This window comes from Schistocerca serialis, unplaced genomic scaffold (genome assembly GCF_023864345.2).
Source record: "Schistocerca serialis cubense isolate TAMUIC-IGC-003099 unplaced genomic scaffold, iqSchSeri2.2 HiC_scaffold_1353, whole genome shotgun sequence".
Lineage (NCBI taxonomy): Eukaryota > Metazoa > Arthropoda > Insecta > Orthoptera > Acrididae > Schistocerca > Schistocerca serialis.
In genome coordinates, this window is record NW_026047573.1 from 8,461,542 (window position 1) to 8,473,063 (window position 11,522).

The following is an 11,522-nucleotide window of genomic DNA, read 5'->3' on the forward strand; positions in this document are numbered from 1 at the left end:
AGGTCGAGCAGCTGGCAACAGTAACTATGACTCTCTTAAGGTAGCCAAATGCCTCGTCACTCGGCGAAATTTATTTGAAAACTCGAGGAAATCGTTGTTGAGGTAACTCAGACAACGGTAACATGGACAGGTGGTGGCATATCGCTTCTGCAGGACTGACCACAGTACGATTTAAAGAGAGGAAAGATTCAAAGAAGGGGGAGCAGCTGGCTGCAGTAACTATGACGCTTATAAGGTAGCCAAATGCCTCGTCATCCGGCGAGGTACATTTGCTAACTCGAAGGCTCGTAGTGGGAGAAACAGTGACGACGTTAACGTGGACATATAGTGGCACATCGGTTCCGTAGGACAGGCCATAGCAAGAAAGATAGAGAGAATGGGCTTAGAAAAGTGGGAGCAGCAGGCAGGAGTACTATGACACTCTTAAGGTAGCCAAATGAATCGTCACCATGTGAAATTTTTTGTTGAAAACTCGAGGATATCGTCGATAAGGTAGCTCAGACAACGTTAAGGTATACATGTAGTGGCATATTGCTCCTGCAGGACTGACCACAGTAATAATTAATGAGTGGAAAGAAAGAAAGTAGGTCGAGCAGCTGGCAGCAGTAACTATGACTCTCTTAAGGGTGCCAAATGCCTCGTCACTCGGCGAAATTTATTTGAAAACTCGAGGAAATCGTCGTTGAAGTAACTCAGACAACGGTAACATGGACAGGTGGTGACGTATCGCTTCTGCAGGACACCAAGATACGAATTAAAGAGAGGAAAGATTCAAAGAAGGGGGAGCAGCTGGCTGCAGTAACTATGACGCTTATAAGGTAGCCAAATGCCTCGTCATCCGGCGAGGTACATTTGCTAACTCGAGAGACTCGTAGTGGGAGTAACAGAGACGACGTTGACGTGGACATATAGTGGCACATCGGTTCTGTAGGACAGCCATAGCTAGAATGATAGAGAGAAAGGGCTTAGAAAAGTGGCAGCAGCAGGCAGGGGTACTATGACTCTCTTAAGGTAGCCAAAAGCCTCGTCACCATGTTAAATTTTTTTTGAAAACTCGAGAATATCTTCGTTAAGGTAGCTCAGACAGCGTTAAGGTATACATGTAGTGGCATATTTTCCCTGCAGGACTGACCACAGTAATAATTAGTGAGTGGAAAGAAAGAAAGTAGGTCGAGCAGCTGGCAGCAGTAACTATGACTCTCTTAAGGGTGCCAAATGCCTCGTCACTCGGCGAAATTTATTTGAAAACTCGAGGAAATCGTCGTTGAAGTAACTCAGACAACGGTAACATGGACAGGTGGTGGCGTATCGCTTCTGCAGGACACCAAGGTACCAATTAAAGAGAGGAAAGATTCAAAGAAGGGGGAGCAGCTGGCTGCAGTAACTATGACTCTCTTAAGGTAGCCAAATGCCTCGTCATCCGGCGAGGTACATTTGCTAACTCGAGAGACTCGTAGTGGGAGTAACAGAGACGACGTTGACGTGGACATATAGTGGCACATCGGTTCCGTAGGACAGGCCATAGCAAGAATGATAGAGAGAATGGGCTTAGAAAAGTGGGAGCAGCAGGCAGGAGTACTATGACTCTCTTAAGGTAGCCAAATAAATCGTCACCATGTGAAATTTTTTGTTGAAAACTCGAGGATATCTTCGATAAGGTAGCTCAGACAACGTTAAGGTATACATGTAGTGGCATATTGCTCCTGCAGGACTGACCACAGTAATAATTAAAGAGTGGAAAGAAGGAAGGTAGGTTGAGCAGCTGGCAACAGTAACTATGACTCTCTTTAGGTAGCCAAATGCCTCGTCACTCGGCGAAATTTATTTGAAAACTCGAGGAAATCGTTGTTGAGGTAACTCAGACAACGGTAACATGGACAGGTGGTGGCGTATCGCTTCTGCAGGACTGACCACAGTACGATTTAAAGAGAGGAAAGATTCAAAGAAGGGGGAGCAGCTGGCTGCAGTAACTATGACGCTTATAAGGTAGCCAAATGCCTCGTCATCCGGCGAGGTACATTTGCTAACTCGAGAGACTCGTAGTGGGAGTAACAGAGACGACGTTGACGTTGACATATAGTGGCACATCGGTTCTGTAGGACAGCCATAGCAAGAATGATAGAGAGAAATTGCTTAGAAAAGTGGAAGCAGCAGGCAGGGGTACTATGACTCTCTTAAGGTAGTCAAATGCCTCGTCACCATGTGAATTTTTTTTTGTAAACTCGAGAATATCTTCATTAACGTAGCTCAGACAACGTTAAGGTATTCATGTAGTGGCATATTGCTCCTGCAGGACTGACCACAGTAATAATTAATGAGTGGAAAGAAAGAAAGTAGGTCGAGCAGCTGGCAGCAGTAACTATGACTCTCTTAAGGGTGCCAAATGCCTCGTCACTCGGCGAAATTTATTTGAAAACTCGAGGAAATCGTCGTTGAAGTAACTCAGACAACGGTAACATGGACAGGTGGTGGCGTATCGCTTCTGCAGGACCCCAAGGTACGAATTAAAGAGAGGAAAGATTCAAAGAAGAGGGAGCAGCTGGCTTCAGTAACTATGACTCTCTTAAGGTAGCCAAATGCCTCGTCATCCGGCGAGGTACATTTGCTAACTCGAGAGACTCGTAGTGGGAGTAACAGAGACGACGTTGACGTGGACATATAGTGGCACATCGGTTCTGTAGGACAGCCATAGCTAGAATGATAGAGAGAAAGGGCTTAGAAACGTGGGAGCAGCAGGCAGGGGTACTATGACTCTCTTAAGCTAGCCAAAAGCCTCGTCACCATGTTAAATTTTTTTTGAAAACTCGAGAATATCTTCGTTAAGGTAGCTCAGACAACGTTAAGGTATACATGTAGTGGCATATTGCCCCTGCAGGACTGACCACAGTAATAATTAATGAGTGGAAAGAAAGAAAGTAGGTCGAGCAGCTGGCAGCAGTAACTATGACTCTCTTAAGAGTGCCAAATGCCTCGTCACTCGGCGAAATTTATTTGAAAACTCGAGGAAATCGTCGTTGAAGTAACTCAGACAACGGTAACATGGACAGGTGGTGGCGTATCGCTTCTGCAGGACACCAAGGTACCAATTAAAGAGAGGAAAGATTCAAAGAAGGGGGAGCAGCTGGCTGCAGTAACTATGACTCTCTTAAGGTAGCCAAATGCCTCGTCATCCGGCGAGGTACATTTGCTAACTCGAGAGACTCGTAGTGGGAGTAACAGAGACGACGTTGACGTGGACATATAGTGGCACATCGGTTCCGTAGGACAGGCCATAGCAAGAATGATAGAGAGAATGGGCTTAGAAAAGTGGGAGCAGCAGGCAGGAGTACTATGACTCTCTTAAGGTAGCCAAATGAATCGTCACCATGTGAAATTTTTTGTTGAAAACTCGAGGATATCTTCGATAAGGTAGCTCAGACAACGTTAAGGTATACATGTAGTGGCATATTGCATCTGCAGGACTGACCACAGTAATAATTAAAGAGTGGAAAGAAGGAAGGTAGGTCGAGCAGCTGGCAACAGTAACTATGACTCTCTTAAGGTAGCCAAATGCCTCGTCACTCGGCGAAATTTATTTGAAAACTCGAGGAAATCGTTGTTGAGGTAATTCAGACAACGGTAACATGGACAGGTGGTGGCGTATCGCTTCTGCAGGACTGACCACAGTACGATTTAAAGGGAGGAAAGATTCAAAGAAGGGGGAGCAGCTGGCTGCAGTAACTATTACGCTTATAAGGTAGCCAAATGCCTCGTCATCCGGCGAGATACATTTGCTAACTCGAGAGACTCGTAGTGGGAGTAACAGAGACGACGTTGACGTTGACATATAGTGGCACATCGGTTCTGTAGGACAGCCATAGCAAGAATGATAGAGAGAAATTGCTTAGAAAAGTGGAAGCAGCAGGCAGGGGTACTATGACTCTCTTAAGGTAGTCAAATGCCTCGTCACCATGTGAATTTTTTTTTGTAAACTCGAGAATATCTTCATTAACGTAGCTCAGACAACGTTAAGGTATACATGTAGTGGCATATTGCTCCTGCAGGACTGACCACAGTAATAATTAAAGAGTGGAAAGAAAGAAGGTAGGTCGAGCAGCTGGCAACACTAACTATGACTCTCTTAAGGTAGCCAAATGCCTCGTCACTCGGCGAAATTTATTTGAAAACTCGAGGAAATCGTTGTTGAGGTAACTCAGACAACGGTAACATGGACAGGTGGTGGCGTATCGCTTCTGCAGGACTGACCACAGTACGATTTAAAGGGAGGAAAGATTCAAAGAAGGGGGAGCAGCTGGCTGCAGTAACTATGACGCTTATAAGGTAGCCAAATGCCTCGTCATCCGGCGAGGTACATTTGCTAACTCGAGAGACTCGTAGTGGGAGTAACAGAGACGACGTTGACGTTGACATATAGTGGCACATCGGTTCTGTAGGACAGCCATAGCAAGAATGATAGAGAGAAATTGCTTAGAAAAGTGGGAGCAGCAGGCAGGGGTACTATGACTCTCTTAAGGTAGTCAAATGCCTCGTCACCATGTGAATTTTTTTTGTAAACTCGAGAATATCTTCATTAACGTAGCTCAGACAACGTTAAGGTATACATGTAGTGGCATATTGCTCCTGCAGGACTGACCACAGTAATAATTAATGAGTGGAAAGAAAGAAAGTAGGTCGAGCAGCTGGCAGCAGTAACTATGACTCTCTTAAGGGTGCCAAATGCCTCGTCACTCGGCGAAATTTATTTGAAAACTCGAGGAAATCGTCGTTGAAGTAACTCAGACAACGGTAACATGGACAGGTGGTGGCGTATCGCTTCTGCAGGACCCCAAGGTACGAATTAAAGAGAGGAAAGATTCAAAGAAGAGGGAGCAGCTGGCTTCAGTAACTATGACTCTCTTAAGGTAGCCAAATGCCTCGTCATCCGGCGAGGTACATTTGCTAACTCGAGAGACTCGTAGTGGGAGTAACAGTGACGACGTTAACGTGGACATATAGTGGCACATCGGTTCCGTAGGACAGGCCATAGCAAGAATGATAGAGAGAATGGGCTTAGAAAAGTGGGAGCAGCAGGCAGGAGTACTATGACTCTCTTAAGGTAGCCAAATGAATCGTCACCATGTGAAATTTTTTGTTGAAAACTCGAGGATATCTTCGATAAGGTAGCTCAGACAACGTTAAGGTTTACATGTAGTGGCATATTGCTCCTGCAGGACTGACCACAGTAATAATTAAAGAGTGGAAAGAAAGAAGGTAGGTCGAGCAGCTGGCAACAGTAACTATGACTCTCTTAAGGTAGCCAAATGCCTCGTCACTCGGCGAAATTTATTTGAAAACTCGAGGAAATCGTTGTTGAGGTAACTCAGACAACGGTAACATGGACAGGTGGTGGCGTATCGGCTCTGCAGGACTGACCACAGTACGATTTAAAGGGAGCAAAGATTCAAAGAAGGGGGAGCAGCTGGTTGCAGTAACTATGACGCTTATAAGGTAGCCAAATGCCTCGTCATCCAGCGAGGTACATTTGCTAACTCGGGAGACTCGTAGTGGGAGTAACAGAGACGACGTTGACGTGGACATATAGTGGCACATCGGTTCTGTAGGACAGCCATAGCAAGAATGATAGAGAGAAAAGGCTTAGAAAAGTGGGAGCAGCAGGCAGGGGTACTATGACTCTCTTAAGGTAGCCAAATGCCTCGTCACCATGTTAAATTTTTTTTGAAAACTCGAGAATATCTTCGTTAAGGTAGCTCAGACAACGTTAAGGTATACATGTAGTGGCATATTGCCCCTGCAGGACTGACCACAGTAATAATTAATGAGTGGAAAGAAAGAAAGTAGGTCGAGCAGCTGGCAGCAGTAACTATGACTCTCTTAAGGGTGCCAAATGCCTCGTCACTCGGCGAAATTTATTTGAAAACTCGAGGAAATCGTCGTTGAAGTAACTCAGACAACGGTAACATGGACAGGTGGTGGCGTATCGCTTCTGCAGGACACCAAGGTACCAATTAAAGAGAGGAAAGATTCAAAGAAGGGGGAGCAGCTGGCTGCAGTAACTATGACTCTCTTAAGGTAGCCAAATGCCTCGTCATCCGGCGAGGTACCTTTGCTAACTCGAGAGACTCGTAGTGGGAGTAACAGAGACGACGTTGACGTGGACATATAGTGGCACATCGGTTCCGTAGGACAGGCCATAGCAAGAATGATAGAGAGAATGGGATAAGGAAAAGTGGGAGCAGCAGGCAGGAGTACTATGACTCTCTTAAGGTAGCCAAATGAATCGTCACCATGTGAAATTTTTTGTTGAAAACTCGAAGACATCTTCGATAAGGTAGCTCAGACAACGTTAAGGTATACATGTAGTGGCATATTGCTCCTGCAGGACTGACCACAGTAATAATTAAAGAGTGGAAAGAAGGAAGGTAGGTCGAGCAGCTGGCAACAGTAACTATGACTCTCTTAAGGTAGCCAAATGCCTCGTCACTCGCCGAAATTTATTTGAAAACTCGAGGAAATCGTTGTTGAGGTAACTCAGACAACGGTAACATGGACAGGTGGTGGCGTATCGCTTCTGCAGGACTGACCACAGTACGATTTAAAGGGAGGAAAGATTCAAAGAAGGGGGAGCAGCTGGCTGCAGTAACTATGACGCTTATAAGGTAGCCAAATGCCTCGTCATCCGGCGAGGTACATTTGCTAACTCGAGAGACTCGTAGTGGGAGTAACAGAGACGACGTTGACGTTGACATATAGTGGCACATCGGTTCTGTAGGACAGCCATAGCAAGAATGATAGAGAGAAATTGCTTAGAAAAGTGGAAGCAGCAGGCAGGGGTACTATGACTCTCTTAAGGTAGTCAAATGCCTCGTCACCATGTGAATTTTTTTTGTAAACTCGAGAATATCTTCATTAACGTAGCTCAGACAACGTTAAGGTATACATGTAGTGGCATATTGCTCCTGCAGGACTGACCACAGTAATAATTAATGAGTGGAAAGAAAGAAAGTAGGTCGAGCAGCTGGCAGCAGTAACTATGACTCTCTTAAGGGTGCCAAATGCCTCGTCACTCGGCGAAATTTATTTGAAAACTCGAGGAAATCGTCGTTGAAGTAACTCAGACAACGGTAACATGGACAGGTGGTGGCGTATCGCTTCTGCAGGACCCCAAGGTACGAATTAAAGAGAGGAAAGATTCAAAGAAGAGGGAGCAGCTGGCTTCAGTAACTATGACTCTCTTAAGGTAGCCAAATGCCTCGTCATCCGGCGAGGTACATTTGCTAACTCGAGAGACTCGTAGTGGGAGTAACAGTGACGACGTTAACGTGGACATATAGTGGCACATCGGTTCCGTAGGACAGGCCATAGCAAGAATGATAGAGAGAATGGGCTTAGAAAAGTGGGAGCAGCAGGCAGGAGTACTATGACTCTCTTAAGGTAGCCAAATGAATCGTCACCATGTGAAATTTTTTGTTGAAAACTCGAGGATATCTTCGATAAGGTAGCTCAGACAACGTTAAGGTTTACATGTAGTGGCATATTGCTCCTGCAGGACTGACCACAGTAATAATTAGAGAGTGGAAAGAAAGAAGGTAGGTCGAGCAGCTGGCAACAGTAACTATGACTCTCTTAAGGTAGCCAAATGCCTCGTCACTCGGCGAAATTTATTTGAAAACTCGAGGAAATCGTTGTTGAGGTAACTCAGACAACGGTAACATGGACAGGTGGTGGCGTATCGGCTCTGCAGGACTGACCACAGTACGATTTAAAGGGAGCAAAGATTCAAAGAAGGGGGAGCAGCTGGTTGCAGTAACTATGACGCTTATAAGGTAGCCAAATGCCTCGTCATCCAGCGAGGTACATTTGCTAACTCGGGAGACTCGTAGTGGGAGTAACAGAGACGACGTTGACGTGGACATATAGTGGCACATCGGTTCTGTAGGACAGCCATAGCAAGAATGATAGAGAGAAAAGGCTTAGAAAAGTGGGAGCAGCAGGCAGGGGTACTATGACTCTCTTAAGGTAGCCAAATGCCTCGTCACCATGTTAAATTTTTTTTGAAAACTCGAGAATATCTTCGTTAAGGTAGCTCAGACAACGTTAAGGTATACATGTAGTGGCATATTGCCCCTGCAGGACTGACCACAGTAATAATTAATGAGTGGAAAGAAAGAAAGTAGGTCGAGCAGCTGGCAGCAGTAACTATGACTCTCTTAAGGGTGCCAAATGCCTCGTCACTCGGCGAAATTTATTTGAAAACTCGAGGAAATCGTCGTTGAAGTAACTCAGACAACGGTAACATGGACAGGTGGTGGCGTATCGCTTCTGCAGGACACCAAGGTACCAATTAAAGAGAGGAAAGATTCAAAGAAGGGGGAGCAGCTGGCTGCAGTAACTATGACTCTCTTAAGGTAGCCAAATGCCTCGTCATCCGGCGAGGTACCTTTGCTAACTCGAGAGACTCGTAGTGGGAGTAACAGAGACGACGTTGACGTGGACATATAGTGGCACATCGGTTCCGTAGGACAGGCCATAGCAAGAATGATAGAGAGAATGGGATAAGGAAAAGTGGGAGCAGCAGGCAGGAGTACTATGACTCTCTTAAGGTAGCCAAATGAATCGTCACCATGTGAAATTTTTTGTTGAAAACTCGAGGACATCTTCGATAAGGTAGCTCAGACAACGTTAAGGTATACATGTAGTGGCATATTGCTCCTGCAGGACTGACCACAGTAATAATTAAAGAGTGGAAAGAAGGAAGGTAGGTCGAGCAGCTGGCAACAGTAACTATGACTCTCTTAAGGTAGCCAAATGCCTCGTCACTCGCCGAAATTTATTTGAAAACTCGAGGAAATCGTTGTTGAGGTAACTCAGACAACGGTAACATGGACAGGTGGTGGCGTATCGCTTCTGCAGGACTGACCACAGTACGATTTAAAGAGAGGAAAGATTCAAAGAAGGGGGAGCAGCTGGCTGCAGTAACTATGACGCTTATAAGGTAGCCAAATGCCTCGTCATCCGGCGAGGTACATTTGCTAACTCGAGAGACTCGTAGTGGGAGTAACAGTGACGACGTTAACGTGGACATATAGTGGCACATCGGTTCCGTAGGACAGGCCATAGCAAGAATGATAGAGAGAATGGGCTTAGAAAAGTGGGAGCAGCAGGCAGGAGGACTATGACACTCTTAAGGTAGCCGAATGAATCGTCACCATGTGAAACTTTTGTTGAAAACTCGAGGATATCTTCGATAAGGTAGCCCAGACAACGTTAAGGTATACATGTAGTGGCATATTGCTCCTGCAGGACTGACCACAGTAATAATTAAAGAGTGGAAAGAAAGAAGGTAGGTCGAGCAGCTGGCAACACTAACTATCACTCTCTTAAGGTAGCCAAATGCCTCGTCACTCGGCGAAATTTATTTGAAAACTCGAGGAAATCGTTGTTGAGGTAACTCAGACAACGGTAACATGGACAGGTGGTGGCGTATCGCTTCTGCAGGACCCCAAGGTATGAATTAAAGAGAGGAAAGATTCAAAGAAGAGGGAGCAGCTGGCTTCAGTAACTATGACTCTCTTAAGGTAGCATAATGCCTCGTCATCCGGCGAGGTACATTTGCTAACTCGAGAGACTCGTAGTGGGAGTAACAGTGACGACGTTAACGTGGACATATAGTGGCACATCGGTTCCGTAGGACAGGCCATAGCAAGAATGATAGAGAGAATGGGATAAGGAAAAGTGGGAGCAGCAGGCAGGAGTACTATGACTCTCTTAAGGTAGCCAAATGAATCGTCACCATGTGAAATTTTTTGTTGAAAACTCGAGGATATCTTCGATAAGGTAGCTCAGACAACGTTAAGGTATACATGTAGTGGCATATTGCTCCTGCAGGACTGACCACAGTAATAATTAAAGAGTGGAAAGAAGGAAGGTAGGTCGAGCAGCTGGCAAAAGTAACTATGACTCTCTTAAGGTAGCCAAATGCCTCGTCACTCGGCGAAATTTATTTGAAAACTCGAGGAAATCGTCGTTGAAGTAACTCAGACAACGGTAACATGGACAGGTGGTGGCGTATCGCTTCTGCAGGACCCCAAGGTACGAATGAAAGAGAGGAAAGATTCAAAGAAGAGGGAGCAGCTGGCTTCAGTAACTATGACTCTCTTAAGGTAGCCAAATGCCTCGTCATCCGGCGAGGTACATTTGCTAACTCGAGAGACTCGTAGTGGGAGTAACAGTGACGACGTTAACGTGGACATATAGTGGCACATCGGTTCCGTAGGACAGGCCATAGCAAGAATGATAGAGAGAATGGGCTTAGAAAAGTGGGAGCAGCAGGCAGGAGTACTATGACACTCTTAAGGTAGCCAAATGAATCGTCACCATGTGAAATTTTTTGTTGAAAACTCGAGGATATCTTCGATAAGGTAGCTCAGACAACGTTAAGGTATACATGTAGTGGCATATTGCTCCTGCAGGACTGACCACAGTAATAATTAAAGAGTGGAAAGAAAGAAGGTAGGTCGAGCAGCTGGCAACACTAACTATGACTCTCTTAAGGTAGCCAAATGCCTCGTCACTCGGCGAAATTTATTTGAAAACTCGAGGAAATCGTTGTTGAGGTAACTCAGACAACGGTAACATGGACAGGTGGTGGCGTATCGCTTCTGCAGGACACCACAGTACGATTTAAAGGGAGGAAAGATTCAAAGAAGGGGGAGCAGCTGGCTGCAGTAACTATGACGCTTATAAGGTAGCCAAATGCCTCGTCATCCGGCGAGGTACATTTGCTAACTCGAGAGACTCGTAGTGGGAGTAACAGAGACGACGTTGACGTTGACATATAGTGGCACATCGGTTCTGTAGGACAGCCATAGCAAGAATGATAGAGAGAAAGGGCTTAGAGAAGTGGAAGCAGCAGGCAGGGTCACTATGACTCTCTTAAGGTAGTCAAATGCCTCGTCACCATGTGAATTTTTTTTTGTAAACTCGAGAATATCTTCATTAACGTAGCTCAGACAACGTTAAGGTATACATGTAGTGGCATATTGCTCCTGCAGGACTGACCACAGTAATAATTAATGAGTGGAAAGAAAGAAAGTAGGTCGAGCAGCTGGCAGCAGTAACTATGACTCTCTTAAGGGTGCCAAATGCCTCGTCACTCGGCGAAATTTATTTGAAAACTCGAGGAAATCGTCGTTGAAGTAACTCAGACAACGGTAACATGGACAGGTGGTGGCGTATCGCTTCTGCAGGACCCCAAGGTACGAATTAAAGAGAGGAAAGATTCAAAGAAGAGGGAGCAGCTGGCTTCAGTAACTATGACTCTCTTAAGGTAGCCAAATGCCTCGTCATCCGGCGAGGTACATTTGCTAACTCGAGAGACTCGTAGTGGGAGTAACAGTGACGACGTTAACGTGGACATATAGTGGCACATCGGTTCCGTAGGACAGGCCATAGCAAGAATGATAGAGAGAATGGGATAAGGAAAAGTGGGAGCAGCAGGCAGGAGTACTATGACTCTCTTAAGG